The sequence below is a fragment of the Eriocheir sinensis genome, chromosome 12 (genome assembly GCF_024679095.1).
Source record: "Eriocheir sinensis breed Jianghai 21 chromosome 12, ASM2467909v1, whole genome shotgun sequence".
Classification (NCBI taxonomy): domain Eukaryota; kingdom Metazoa; phylum Arthropoda; class Malacostraca; order Decapoda; family Varunidae; genus Eriocheir; species Eriocheir sinensis.
In genome coordinates, this window is record NC_066520.1 from 8287085 (window position 1) to 8299116 (window position 12032).

Below are 12032 nucleotides of genomic sequence, written 5' to 3' on the forward strand. Positions count from 1 at the left end.
TATCAAAATATTTATACAAATACACATATAATAACGTAAATTTGTATGAAAATATATAAATAAAATACACATTAAATAATGTAAATACGTATAAAAAATATGTACAAAATACACATATAATCATGTAATTCGTATCAAAATAAATAAACAAAATACCAATAAAATAATATAAATTTGTATGAGTAAACGTGTATGTTGCATATTTTTTCAATACAAATTTACATTATTATATACGCATTTTGTATATTAAGTTTAATATAAATTTAATTATTCGATGTGTATTTTTGTATCTGTATTTTTATAAACATATGCTTTATTTTTTGTGTATTTTGCATCTTTATTTTCATAGAAATTTACATTATTTTATGTGTATTTTGTATACATTTTTTATATACTTAAATACACATATTTATTTTTAAATTTGTATTATTTTAAATATTTTTAATTTTTTATTTGTATTGTATATATATTTTGAAACAAAACAAATTTTTTAATTTATTATTATTTATATATTAATATTCTGCTCATTCATTTTGATACGAATTGACATTATTCTATGTGTACTTTGTATATATTTTTCATACAAATTTACGTTATTTTAAATGTATTTGTTTTTATATTTTGACACAAATTTACAATATTTTATGGGTATTTTGTATATACATTTCAAAAGAAATTTACCTAGTTTTATATGTATTTTGTATATCCTTTTTCATTCAAACTCAAATTATTTCTATGTATTTTTGTATATATTTTAATACAAATTTTAGTTATGTTTTGTGTATTTTGTAAATTTATTTTCATTCAAATATATATTATTTTATTGGTGTTTTGTTGATTTATATTGATACGAATTTACATTATTTTATATGTACTTTGTATATATATTTTTATACGCTTTTACATTATTTAATATTTATTTTGAATATATATTTTTATACAAATTTATGGTATTTTATGTGTATTTGTATATATATACATTTTCATATAAATTTACATTATTTTATGTGTATTTTGTACATATATTTTATTACAAATCTACATTATTTTATGTTTATTTTGTATGTGTATTTTGTATATTTATATTTATCCAAATACACATTCTTTTATTGGTATTTTGTTTATTTATTTTAATTCGAATTTACATTATTTTATGTGTATTTTGTATACATTTTTTTATACGTATTTACTTAATTTTATGTGTATTTTGTATATATATTTTTATAGAAATCTACGTTTTTTTATTTGTATTCGTATATATATTTTGAAACAAATTTACATTGTTTTATGTGTATTTTTGCATATCTCTTTCAATACAAATTTACCTTATTGTATGTTCATTTTGTATATTTATTTCAATGCAAATTTAAAAATTTTATGTGTATTTTGGTATATATATTTTTATAAGAAATGCAATATTTTATGGGAATTTTGCATCTTTATTTTCATACAAATTTACATTATTTTATTAATATTCAGTGTATTTATTTTGATACGATTTTACATTATTCTATTTGTTTTTTGTATACCCTTTTTTATACATATTTACATTATTTAATGTGTATCTTGCATATATATTTTATACAAATTTATTATCTATTATCTATTTTCATACAAATACACATTCTTTTCATGATATTTTGTTTATTTATTTTGACACGAATTTACATTATTTGATATGTATTTTGTATATATATTTTTATACGTATTTACATAATTTCATATGTATTTTGTATATATATTTAATAGATATTCAAAATACACATAAAATAACCTAAATTTGTATGAAAATAAATATACAAAATACACATAAAATAATGTAAATTTGAATGAAAATACATAAAAAAATACACTTATAATAACGTAAATTTGTATAAAAAAAATATATACAAAACACAAATAGAATAATGTAAAATCGTATCAAAATAAATACACAGAATATTAATAAAATAATGTAAATTTGTATGAAAATAAAGAGGCAAAATACCCATAAAATAACGCATTTTTTTATTTATAAAAATATATATACCAAAATACACATAAAAAAAATTAGATTTGTATTAAAATAAATATATAAAAAACACATACAATAAGGTAAATTTGTATTGAAATAGATATGCAAAATACATATAAAGGAATGAAAATTTGTTTCAAAATATGTATACGAATACACATAAAATAACGTAGATTTCTATAAATATATATATACAAAATACACATAAAATGAAGTAAATACGTATAAAAAAGTATACAAAATACACATAAAATAATGTAAATTCGTATCAAAATAAATAAACAAAATACCAATAAAAGAATATGTATTTGTATAAATATAAATATACAAAATACACATAAAATTTATATAAAACTATATACAAAAATACACAGTGGTAATTAAATTTGTATGAAAATATATACAAAATACACACAAAATAAGCTAAATTTGAATTGAAATATATATACAAAATACATGAAATAAAGTAAATTTATATCAAAATATTTATACAAATACACATATAATAACGTAAATTTGTATGAAAATATATAAACAAAATACACATTAAATAATGTAAATACGTATAAAAAAATGTGTACAAAATACACATATAATCATGTAATTCGTATCAAAATAAATAAACAAAATACCAATAAAATAATATAAATTTGTATGAGTAAACGTGTATGTTGCATATTTTTTCAATACAAATTTACCTTATTATATACGCATTTTGTATATTTATTTTAATACAAATTTAATTATTCGATGTGTATTTTTGTATCTGTATTTTTATAAACATATGCTTTATTTTTTGGGTATTTTGCATCTTTATTTTCATACAAATTTACATTATTTTATTGATATTCTGCTCATTCATTTTGATATGAATTGACATTATTCTATGTGTATTTTGTATATATTTTTCATACAAATTTACGTTATTTTATGTGTATTTGTTTATATATTTTGACACAAATTTACAATATTTTATTTTTATTTTGTATATACATTTCAAAAGAAATTTACCTAGTTTTATGTGTATTTTGTATATCTATTTTCATACAAACTCAAATTATTTCTATGTATTTTTGTATATATTTTAATACAAATTTTAGTTATGTTATGTGTATTTTGTAAATTTATTTTCATTCAAATATATATTATTTTATTGGTGTTTTGTTGATTTATATTGATACGAATTTACATTATTTTATATGTACTTTGTATATATATTTTTATACGCTTTTCCATTATTTAATATTTATTTTGAATATATATTTTTATACAAGTTCATGGTATTTTATGTGTATTTGTATATATATTTTCATTTAAATTTACATTATTTTATGTATATTTTGTACATATATTTTATTACAAATCTACCTTATTTTATGTTTATTTTGTATATGTATTTTGTATATTTATATTTATCCAAATACACATTCTTTTATTGGTATTTTGTTTATTTATTTTAAATCGAATTTACATTATTTTATGTATATTTTGTACACATCTTTTTATACGTATTTACTTAATTTTATGTGTATTTTGTATATATATTTTTATAGAAATCTACGTTTTTTTATTTGTATTCGTATGTATATTTTGAAACAAATTTACATTGTTTTATATGTATTTTTGCATATCTCTTTCAATACAAATTTACCTTATTGTATGTGCATTTTGTATATTTATTTCAATACAAATTTAAATATTTTATGTGTATTTTGGTATATATATTTTTATAAGAAATGCGCTATTTTATGGGAATTTTGCCTCTTTATTTTCATACAAATTTACATTATTTTATTAATATTCGGTTTATTTATTTTGATACGATTTTATATTATTCTATTTGTTTTTTATATATACTTTTTTATACATATTTACATTATTTAATGTGTATCTTGCATAAATATTTTATACAAATTTATTATCTATTATCTATTTTCATACAAATACACATTCTTTTCATGATATTTTGTTTATTTATTTTGACACGAATTTACACTATTTGATATGTATTTTGTATATATATTTTTATACGTATTTACATAATTTCATATTTATTTTGTATATATATTTCTATAGAAATCTACTTTATTTTATGTGTATTCGTATATATATTTTGAAACAAATTTACATTGTTTTATATGTTTTTTTGAATATCTCTTTCAATTCAAATTTACCTTACTGTATATGCATTTTGTATATTTATTTCAATACAAATTTAAATATTTTATGTGTATTTTGGTATATATATTTTTATAAAAAATGCGATAATTTTTGAGAATTTTGCATCTTTATTTTAATACAAATTTACATTATTTTATTGATATTCTGTGTATTTATTTTGATACGATTTTACATTATTCTATTTGTTTTTTGTATATATTTTTTTTATACACATTTACATTATTTAATGTGTATCTTGCATATATATTTTATACAAATTTACGTTATTTTAAGAGTATTTGTTTATATATTTTCATTCAAATTTACATTATTTGATGTGTATTTTGTATATGTATTTCAATACAAATTTACCTAATTTTATGTGTATTTTGTATATTTCTTTTCAAACAAATTTAAATTATTTTTTTGTATTTTTGTATATAGTTTTATTCAAATTTAGGTTATTTTATATAAGCAATTACATTATTTAGTGTGTGTTTTGTATATATATTTTTATGCAAATTTACTTTATTTTATGTGCTTTTTTGTACATATATTTTTATAGAAATTTGCGTTATTTGTATATGTTTTCTCATACAAATTTACATTATTTTATTGCTATTTTGTTTATTTATTTTGATACGAATTACATGATTATATGTGTATTTTGTACATATTTTTTATACGTATTTACATTACTTAATGTGTATTTTGTTTATATATTTTTAAGCAAATCTACGTTATTATATGTATTTGTATAAATATTTTGATACAGATTTACATTATTTTATGCATTTTGTATGTACATTTCAATTTAAATATAGCTTATTTTAGCTGTATTTTCTATATATATTTTCATACAAATTTAATAACTTTTGTGTATTTTTGTATATAGTTTTATACAAATTTACGATATTTTATGTGTATTTTGTATATTTATATTTATACAAATACACTTTCTTTTACTGGTATTTTGTTTATTTATTTTGATACGATTTTTATGTGTATTTTGTATTCATTTTTTTATACGTATTTACTTCATTTTATGTGTATTTTGTATATATTTTTATAGAAATCAACGTTATTTTATGTGTATTCGTATAAATATTTTGAAACAAATTTACATTTTTTTGTATGTATTTTGCATATCTATATCAATACAAATTTACCTTACAGTATGTGCATTTTTTATATTTATTTTTATACAAATTTTAATATTTTATGTGTATTTTGGTATATATATTTTTTTAAAAAATGCGTTATTTTATGGCTATTTTGCATCTTTATTTTCATACAAATTTACATTATTTAATAATATTCTGTGTATTTATTTTGATACGATTTTACATTATTCTATTTGTGTTTTGTATATATTTTTTTATACATATTTACATTATTTAATTAGTATTTTGTATATATATCTGATACAAATTTACGTTATTTTAAGTGTATATGTTTATATATTTTCATTCAAATTTCCATTATTTTATGTGTACTATTTTGTTTATGTATTTCAATACAAATTTACCTAATGTTATGTGTATTTTGTATATTTATTTTCATACAAATTTAAAATATTTTTGTGTATTTTTGTATATAGTTTTATACAAACTTAGGTTATTTTATGACTATTTTGTATATCTATTTTCATACAAATACACATTCTTTTATTGATATTTTGTTTATCTATTTTGACGAGAATTTAAATTATTTAATGTGTATTTTGTATATATATTTTTATACGTATTTACGTCATTTCATGTGTATTTTGTATATATTTTTCTATAGAAATCTACGTTATATTATGTGTATTCGTATATAGATTTTTAAACAAATTTACACTTTTATGTGTATTTTGCATATTTTTTCAATACAAATTTACCTTATTGTATATGCATTTTGTATATTAATTTTAATACAAATTTAATTATTCTATGTGTATTTTTGTATATGTATTTTTATAAAAATATGCTTTATTTTATGGGTATTTTGCATCTTTATTTTCATACAAATTTACGTTATTTTATTGATATTCTGCTCATTCATTTTGATACGATTTGACATTATTCTATGTGTATTTTGTATATATTTTTCATACAAATTTACGTTATATTATGTGTATTTGTTTATATATTTTGACACAAATTTGCAATATTTTATGGGTATTTTGTATATATATTTCAAAAGAAATTTACCTAGTTTTATGTTTATTTTGAATATCTATTTTCATACAAACTCAAATAATTTTTATGTATTTTTGTATATATTTCAATACAAATTTTAGTTATGTTATGTGTATTTTGTAAATCTATTTTCATTCAAATATATATTATTTTATGAGTATTTTGTTGATTTATATTGATACGAATTTACATTATTTTATATGTACTTTTTATATATATTTTTATACGCATTTACATTATTTAATATTTATTTTGAATATATAATTTTATACAAATTCATGGTATTTTATGTGTATTTGTATATATATTTTCATATAAATTTACATTATTTTATGTGTATTTTGTACATATATTTCATTACAAATTTACCTTATTTTATGTTTATTTTGTATGTGTATTTTGTACATTTATATTTATTCAAATACACATTCTTTTATTGGTATTTTGTTTATTTATTTTGTTTCGAGTTTATATTATTTTATGTGTATTTTGTTCACATTTTTTTATACGTATTTACCTAATTTTATGTGTATTTTGCATATATATTTTTATATAAATCTACGTTAATTTATGTGTATTCGTATATATATTTTGAAACAAATTTACATTGTTTTATATGTATTTTTGCATATCTCTTTCAATAGAAGTTTACCTTATTGTAGGCGGTGGCCGAAGTGATAGCGTACTGGACCCACATTCGCCGCGTGATGGACGACGCGGGTTCGAATCCTCACGCTACCACTCGGATTTTTCAGTCACCGCCGAGTGGCTTAAAACTACCCACATGCTGTCCTGAAGACCACCCATCAACCCGGACTCTAGAGGAAGCCGTCCAAGCGAATCAAGAACGAGTTCCGGGGGGCAGCATGAGCCAATGCAAGATGGCGCCACTATAAACACCCGCCTGCGCCAGAACGGGCTGGGCCGCCCATCAGGCCCCACCTGGAAGAAGCCTTGGGCCGACCATCAGGCCCCACCGGGAAGATGCCTACCGGCGCAACAGGCAACAACGTAAAAAAAAAAAAAAAAATGTGCATTTTGTATATTTATTTCAATACAAATTTAAATATTTTATGTGTATTTTGGTATATATATTTTTATAAGAAATGCGCTATTTTATGGGAATTTTGCATCTTTATTTTCATACAAATTTACATTATTTTATTAATATTAGGTGTATTTATTTTGATACGATTTTACATTATTCTATTTGTTTTTTGTATATATTTTTTTTATACATATTTACATTATTTAATGTGTATCTTGCATATATATTTAATACAAATTTATTATCTATTATCTATTTTCATACAAATACACATTCTTTTCATGATATTTTGTTTATTTATTTTGACACGAATTTACATTACTTAATATGTATTTTATATATATATATTTTTTTACGTATTTACATAATTTCATGTGTATTTTGTATATATATTTCTATAGAAATCTACGTTATTTTATGTGTATTCGTATATATATTTTGAAACAAATTTACACTGTTTTATTTGTATTTTGCGTTTTTTTCAATACAAATTTACCTTATTGTATGTGTGCATTTTGTATATTAATTTTAATACAAATTTAATTATTCTATGTGTATTTTTGTATATGTATTTAAAAAAAAATATGCTTTATCTTATGGGTATTTTGCATCTTTATTTTCATACAAATTTAAATTATTTTATTGATATTTTGTGTACATATTTTGATACGATTTTACATTATTCTATGTATAACAAAAATAAATACAGAATACACAAAAATAGATATGCAAAATACATATAAACAATGTAAATTTGTTTCAAAATATATATACGAATACACATGAAATAAGGTAGATTTCTAAAAAAATATATATACAAAATACACATAAAATTAATTAAATACGTATAAAAAATGTATACAAAATACACATAAAATAATGTAAATTAGTATCAAAATAAATAAACAAAATACCAATAAAAGAATGTGTATTTGTATAAATATATATATATATATATATATATACAAAATACACATTAAATAATATAAATTTGTTTAAAACTATACAAAATACACATGAAATGATGTAAATACGTATAAAAATATATATACAAAATACACATTAAATAATGTAAATTCGCGTCAAAATAAATAAACAAAATATCAATAAAAGAATGTGTATTTGTATGAAAATAGATATACAAAATACACGTAAAATAACTTAAATTTGTATCAAACTATATACAAAAATACACAAAAATATTTTAAATTTGTATGAAAATAAATATACAAAATACACATCAAATTAGGTAAATTTGTATTGAAATACATACATAAAATACACGTAAAATAATGTAAATTTGAATGAAAATACATAAACAAATACACTTAAAATAACGTAAATTTGTATAAAAAAATATGTACAAAACACAAATAGAATAATGTAAAATCGTATCAAAATAAATACACAGAATATTAATAAAATAATGCAAATTTGTATGAAAATAAAGAAGCAAAATACCCATAAAATAACGCTTTTTTTTTTTAAATATATATACCAAAATACACATCAAAAAATTAAATTTGTATTAAAATAAATATACAAAAAAGACATACAATAAGGTAAATTTGTATTGAAATAGATATGCAAAATACATATAAAACAATGTAAATTTGTCTCAAAATATATATACGAATACACATAAAATAACGTAGATTTCTGTAAAAATATATATACAAAATACACATAAAATGAAGTAAATACGTATAAAAAAATGTACACAAAATACACATAAAATAATGTAAATTCGTATCAAAATAAATAAAAGAATGTGTATTTGTATAAATATAAATATACAAAATACACATAAAATAACGTAAATTAATATAAAACTATATACAAAAATACACAGAAGTAGTTAAATTTGTATGAAAATATATACAAAATACACACAAAATAAGCTAAATTTGAATTGAAATATATATACAAAATACATGAAATAATGTAAATTTGTATCAAAATATTTATACAAATACACATATAATAACGTAAATTTGTATGAAAATATATAAACAAAATACATATTAAATAATGTAAATACGTATAAAAAAATATGTACAAAATACACATATAATCATGTAATTCGTATCAAAATAAATAAACAAAATCCCAATAAAATAATATAAATTTGTATGAGTAAACGTGTATTTTGCATATTTTTTCAATACAAATTTACCTTATTATATACGCATTTTGTATATTAATTTTAATACAAATTTAATTATTCGATGTGTATTTTTGTATCTGTATTTTTATAAACATATGCTTTATTTTTTGGGCATTTTGCATCTTTATTTTCATACAAATTTACATTATTTTATTGATATTCTGCTCATTCATTTTGATACGAATTGACATTATTCTATGTGTATTTTGTATATATTTTTCATACAAATTTACGTTATTTTATGTGTATTTGTTTATATATTTTGACACAAATTTACAATATTTTATGGGTATTTTGTATATACATTTCAAAAGAAATTTACCTAGTTTTATGTGTATTTTGTATATCTATTTTCATACAAACTCAAACTATTTCTATGTATTTTTGTATATATTTTAATACAAATTTTAGTTATGTTATGTGTATTTTGTAAATTTATTTTCATTCAAATATATATTATTTTATTGGTGTTTTGTTGATTTATATTGATACGAATTTACATTATTTTATATGTACTTTGTATATATATTTTTATACGCTTTTACATTATTTAATATTTATTGTGAATATATATTTTTATGCAAATTCATTGTATTTTATGTGTATTTGTATATATATTTTCATAAAATTTACATTATTTTATGTGTATTTTGTACATATATTTTATTACAAATCTACCTTATTTTATGTTTATTTTGTATGTGTATTTTGTATATTTATATTTATCCAAATACGCATTCTTTTATTGGTATTTTGTTTATTTATTTTGTTTCGAATTTACATTATTTTATGTGTATTTTGTATACATTTTTTTTATACGTATTTACTTAATTTTATGTGTATTTTGTATATATATTTTTATAGAAATCTACGTTTTTTTATTTGTATTCGTATATATATTTTGGAACAAATTTACATTGTTTTATATGTATTTTTGCATATTTCTTTCAATACAAATTTACCTTATTGTATGTGCATTTTGAATATTTATTTCAATGCAAATTTAAATATTTTATGTGTTTTTTGGTATATATTTTTTTATAAGAAATGCGCTATTTTATGGGAATTTTGCATCTTTATTTTCATACAAATTTACATTATTTTATTAATATTCGGTGTATTTATTTTGATACGATGTTATATTATTCTATTTGTTTTTTGTATATACTTTTTTATACATATTTACATTATTTAATGTGTATCTTGCATATATATTACATACAAATTTATTATCTATTATCTATTTTCATACAAATACACATTCTTTTCATGATATTTTGTTTATTTATTTTGACACGAATTTACATTATTTGATATGTATTTTGTATATATATTTTTATACGTATTTACATAATTTCATATGTATTTTGTATATATATTTCTATAGAAATCTACTTTATGTGTATTCGTATATATATTTTGAAACAAATTTACATTGTTTTATATGTATTTTTGAATATCTCTTTCAATACAAATTTACCTTACTGTATATGCATTTTGTATATTTATTTTAATACAAATTTAAATATTTTATGTGTATTTTGGTAAATATATTTTTATAAAAAATGCGATAATTTTTGGGAATTTTGCATCTTTATTTTCATACAAATTTTCATAATTTTATTGATATTCTGTGTATTTATTTTGATTCGATTTTACATTATTCTATTTGTTTTTTGTATATATTTTTTTATACACATTTACATTATTTAATGTGTATCTTGCATATATATTTTATAGAAATTTACGTTATTTTAAGTGTATTTGTTTATATATTTTCATTCAAATTTACATTATTTGATGTGTATTTTGTATATGTATTTCAATACAAATTTACCTAATTTTATGTGTATTTTGTATATTTCTTTTCAAACAAATTTAAATTATTTTTGTGTATTTTTGTATATAGTTTTATACAAATTTAAGTTATTTTATGTACGCAATTACATTATTTTGTGTGTGTTTACTTTATTTTATGTGCATTTTTGTATATATATTTTTATAGAAATTTGCGTTATTTGTATATGTTTTCTCATACAAATTTACATTATTTTATTGCTATTTTGTTTATTTATTTTGAACGAATTACATGATTATATGTGTATTTTGTACATATTTTTTATACATATTTACATTACTTAATGTGTATTTTGTTTATATATTTTTAAACAAATCTACGTTATTATATGTATTTGTATAAATATTTTGATACAGATTTACATTATTTTATGTATTTTGTATGTACATTTCAATTCAAATTTAGCTTATTTTAGCTGTATTTTGTATATATATTTTCATACAAATTTAATTATTTCTCTGCATTTTTGTATATAGTTTTATACAAATTTACGATATTTTATGTGTATTTTGTATATTTATATTTATACAAATACACATTCTTTTACTAGTATTTTGTTTATTTATTTTGATACGATTTTTATGTGTATTTTGTATTCATTT